Genomic DNA, 5,643 nt, shown 5'->3' with positions numbered 1-5,643 from the left:
TACTTATTGTGTTAGGAGGCAAGATAGCAGAGTTGTTAGGTTTTAATCACAGAATCAAACTGCCTAGGTTTTTGGGTTTTTTAAAAAAATGTTTTATATATATCTTTTTTATTTTTGAGAGAGCATGAGCAGGGGTGGGGCAGAGGGAGAGGGTGGACAGAGGATCCAAAGTGGGCTCCATGCTGACAGCAGCAAGCCTGATGGGGGCCTTGAACCCATGAACTGCAAGAACTGTGAGATCATGACCTGAGCCAAAGTGAGAGGCTCAATTGACTGAGCCACCCAGGACACTCTAAACTGCTTAGGTTTGAGCGAAAGCTCTGATACTTACTGGCTATGTGACCTTGGACAAATTATTTCACTTTTCTGGGCTTCCTCATTTGTAAAAGAAGGATAATAATACTTACCTCATAAGTTTATCGTGGGATATTAATTAAGGCAATATCCACTACACCTGCGATGATGCCTAGAACACAGGAAAATAGCTAAAACCTACAGATTTCATATTACTATGGATTTTATTTTGCATATAAGAAAATTGGGATTCAAAGAGGTAAAGTAACTTGCCCAAAGTCGCGCAGCTTATAAATGATAGCACTAGGATTTGGATAAGGTCTAGATGTCTCCAAATCCAGTGGCTTAATATGAATGAATGTAAGATGAGTTGGTAGAAGAGGCAGCATAGCAAAGTGATTCTTGCAATTCTCCAAGAATAAAGCCACAGCAGCCTAAATTTGAGCGGTGACAGTGCAAAAGGGAAAGAATCTGAGAGGCATGACAAAGGCAGCACAGGACATGATGACTAACTGAATATGAAATGGGAGTGTAGGGAGGGAGGGCTGAGTCATGGAGCTCAGCCTGGGGGACTAGAGGCTGAGGATACATTGACAGAAATAGGAGAGCCAAGACAAGGAGTGAGTTTTGGAGGGGAGGTGTTATACTCCATTTTAGACATATAGGGAGGGAGCCATCAGTTGCAGATATGGAACTGGAGCTTGGAAAAAGGGCAGTGTTGTAGAAATCATCCCTGGAGAGGAGGTAGTTAAAGCTTTAACAGTAGATGTCATCCCTCAGTGAGAAAATAAAGAGACAGGAACAGAGCCCCAAGGATTGAACCTTGGGACAGAGCCAATGTTTATTTATAGGTGTTCTAAAAGTGAATAAATAGACATGTAGATAAGGGAGCTGGTGGATGTAATCTACTCAGACTTTCAATAAGCCTTTGGCAAGATTCCATTTCAGAGACCATAAGAAATCCGGGCATGATGGGTACCTGAGGGAAGCGGTTTTGTTAGAAGCAAAGAATGGGTTCAGAAACAGAAAATAAAGGCTAAGGATAAATGGATGGTCACTTCGCTGGGAAGATAAGCATAAAGGATCAGTACTAGGTCTTTACCAATGATCTTGATAAGGATATTTCCAATAAGATCTTCATGTTTGCAGTTGGCATTAAATTACTTCCAGAAGTAAAGCACCAAGCTGAAGAGATTAGATTGGAGAGAGACTTTAGGAACCTGTGTGGACAGACAAAACACAGCAATCACACTGGTTGCTCAGTCCCTTCAGCCTCCCTCTCCTCAGAGCTGAGGCCCGAACCTCAAGCTCAAGCCTAGCTTTGGGGCCCATCCATCTGTAATCAGAGGGTCTTTAAAGAGTCTAGCCCAACCTCCTGGGCCTCAACATCAGGTCTTCCCTCTTTCCAAGACCCATTGGCCATCCTGGGCCCACTCTAATATGTAAATAAGCAATCCAGAAATTGTTTATTAAGTATCTGCTCTTTGTTAGGCACCAAAAAAGTGCCAGCAGAGTCTCTACTTCCATTGAGCTCACAGATGTAAGTCCCTGCCTTTGTTGCCTTCCAGAATACCATTACTGATGGGGCTGAGGACCCACCTTGCTCTTTCCATTTGTAGTAGAGATAGTTCTAACTCAATACACATGTGATCCCCTCCATTTCCAAGCCTCTCTTAAAGATGAGTTGGAGCCATGTGATTAGCTTTTGCTAATAGTGATTAGCTTTCCCTTCTGAGTCAGGAAAGTATCCTTCATCTCTCAGTTCTCTTGCAGCCTTAGAAAAGGCTCTCCAGCCTTCATTGGACTTCATGGTAGAGAAATAAAACTTCAGTATGTTAAGCTACTGAGTTTGGGATGGGGAGTTGTCTTTTCCACAACCAAGCGCAGTCTATACTAACTAACATGTTATTTTTCCCCGGGAGCTAGAATCCTTTCCTTATAGTCCAGCTGGCTGATTGGGCCACTGTTACCTATAGACATTATCTTCAAGTATCACCTGCTACAAGAGCCAGTGTCTTGCCTCTCTTTCATTCAGGACTCACTCTCTAAATCTGAATGCCTCCTACTGTGGGTTTCTTTGAACTGGATACTAGGTCCCTCTTTGCAGTATTGCCCAATAGAACTTCCTGCAATGATGAATTGGGATAATGTGATGTATCTGTGCTATCCAATACAGTAGCCATCAGCCTTGTGGTTATGTGAAAATGAACAACTGAATGTTTAATTTTATTTTTTAAATGAATTTAAATTTTAATAGCCACATGTGGCCACCATTTGGATAGTATAGAATAAACATGCCCAGAACAACGCACACCCCAGGGCTGCATGTATTTAACCTTTGTGCGTTCTTACACACTGTTGCTAATGCTTCCCAATGCAACCAACTCATGACACAGTGTTTAAAAAAGTGACAGATCTGTTTTAATAGGGGCAATGTTGAGGGATAAAAATTCTAGAACATTTAAATAAATGGAAAGATTTAGAGCCAAATCCAGGGGAGAGAGCTTGGATTCATCAAAGATTATGTCTGAGCTCAATGTCTGCTTGTTATAGCCCAAAAGATCAGCAAAATATTAGGTATCTGAAATCACACCAAGCATTAGTCTTCCTTTAAGCTTAAACCTCTTTTAAATTTAAATTTCTCTTAAATTTAAAATTCTGTGATAATTCAGATTTTTTTCCCACCTTTGGGGGGAAAAAGAAACACATGGAAGGGGACATCTACCGAAAAGAGGCCCAGAAGGAGGACAAAGAAGCTTCTGTTTGAGGAAAAACTTTGAAAATTCAAGATTTTTCACTCTGTGCATATAAAGCCATGACCAAAGTCCATATAATTAAGAATAACCTAAAAAAAAAAAAAAAAAAAAAAAAAAAAAAAAAAAAAAAAAAAAAAAGAATAACCTAAACAATGTTGCCACAATCTTATTCTGCCAAATCTTGAGACAGGAGACTTAAAGGAAGGTGTAAAACTATAGTGCATGGTTTTTTGAACTGGAAAGCAATCTTCGAAATCAGGGATCATTTAATTGCTAGAAACAGAGTTCAATTCCAGCTAGTTTCAGGAAAGGGACAGCATACGAAGATGCGACAGGCAATTTCCTTGATGTACAAAGACAGGAAACAAGGCTTCGTCAAAATGAGAGACCTGAAAACTGGATCTATGGTGTTGACATTTCTTGCTCCATCCCTCAGGGCAGAATGACCCCCCCTCCCAGCTTTTTTCCCCTCTGCTCTGTCCTCTTTTTGCACACTCTCTCTGTAACTCCATGGGCTTTCCCATAACCCACATTTATGCTCATGACGTTGGCTTTCTGACTTTTGTCACAACTACCTGCCTCTCTCCTCATGTTCCCCTTATCATTTGCATTAGTGTCTCAGTACCCAAATCTCAAATTCCTGGGAAGACAATCTGATTGGTCCAGCTGGAGTCAAATGTCCTCCTCTATTCTTGTCAGCTGTGGCCAGGCATAGCCTAAAAGTCTGCTCCAAGAGTTGGGAGGTGGCTTGGGTTCTCTAAGAAGGGTGATAGGTGAGGAGGCAATGGTGATCTCATCTACCACCCCCTTACTTAACAAAAGCTTAGGGAGCTTCAGTGATTTGCCTAAGGTCTTAATTCCTGTGGTGTTTCCTATGTCACACCCTTTGATATTTGAATAACAATAGCCACAGTCCACCTACTGAGTACTTACACACGCTAGGCACTAAGTTGAGTGTTTTGTTTTGTTTTTTAACAATGTTATCACATGTAACATTCATATATATTTTAGGAGTCATGTATTCTTATTCTTTCCTTTAACTTATAAGGAGACTGATGCTTAGTAAAATTAAATGAGACCAAAGTCAAGCATCCAGCATGTGGGAGAGACAGGTTTGAATTCTAATATCTGCAAATCTAAACCCCTTAACTTCCATACCAGTCTGCTGTTTACTTCATGTGATGGGTAATACTTTGTGGAATTTGTCATCTTGAACGATGACAGAGGCACAAAATAGAAATCTATTAGGATGACTTGGACTTACAGAATAGCCAATGGGCTAGGACTACCAAGGGAACCCACCTATCTGTACACACCAAAGATCAAAGACCTTGCTCTTAATTCTACCATTGATTCCCAGTTTCCAGCAAAGCACGTAGTAAGCATATAGTCAATTTTTATTGAAAGGGAAAAAAATACAAGTATCAGGGAGGATAACAATGCCTTCTAACAATATATCCCTTAAGGTGTCTGTTACCAAGAGATAGATTTCTGGGCTGGGTAAAATCAATCTATGAATCTCAAGTTTTTATTGAAGAAGAAGTTCAAATTATAGTTCGGAAACAGAAAAATAAGGGACAACCATCAAAGAAGATGTGATACACATACACACACACACACACACACACACACACACACACAGAGGAATATTACTCAGCAATAAAAAAAGAATGAAATCTTGCCATTTGTAACAACATGGATGAGCCAAAGGGTAATACGCTAGATGAAATAGGTCAGAGAAAGACAAATACCCTATGATCACTTATATGAGGAATCTATAAAGAAAGAAAAACAGAAACATACTCATAACTTTGGAGAACAAACTGGTAGTTGCCGGAGGGGAAGGGGATGGAAGGGTAGGGGGATGGGCAAAATAGATGAAGGAGGTTAAGAGGTACACACTTCTGGTCACAGGATGAAAAGCACAACTCGGAACATAGTCCGTATTATTGTAATAACTTTAAAAGGTGACAGAGGGTAACTACACTTACCCTGATGAGTGTTGTGTAATGTATGGAATTGTCCAATCAATATGTTGTACACCTGAAACTAATGTAACATTTTATGTTAACTATACTTCAGTAATAATTAAAAACAAAACAAAACAAAAACCACCAAATGCTATGTAATTGATATGTATGATAGATATTAAAGCAGAAAATACCCTGAGGGTATTTAACCCCTTAGGACTCATCCAGCCAATGGTGGGGGCAGGGAGGGCTTCACAGTTCAGGAAGGGGGGACCCCTTGGACGAAAACAGCAGCAAAGGCTACGTGTTAATTGGGGAAGCAATAGACACAAGAAGTTCAGTGTTAACTGAGAATAAAGACTGGGGGAGGCTGCGGTGGGGGGGATGAGTGTGGAGGAATTGGCAGCAGCAGATCATGAAGGGCCTTTAACGCCACGTTAAGCAGCTTGGACTTCATCCAAGTGATTAAAGCAGGAGAATAACAGGGTCAGATTCATGTTTTAAAAATAGATCATCCTGCTCTGAGGACTGATTTGAGAAGGAAGGCCTAGGGGCATGGGACCTATTGGGAATCCAGGCAAGAAATGATGAGGACTTGAACTGGGGCACAAGTTCTGGGGAGA

The sequence above is a fragment of the Panthera uncia genome, chromosome D1, assembly GCF_023721935.1.
Source record: "Panthera uncia isolate 11264 chromosome D1, Puncia_PCG_1.0, whole genome shotgun sequence".
NCBI classification, from domain to species: Eukaryota; Metazoa; Chordata; class Mammalia; order Carnivora; family Felidae; genus Panthera; species Panthera uncia.
This window is presented reverse-complemented; position numbering follows the sequence as displayed.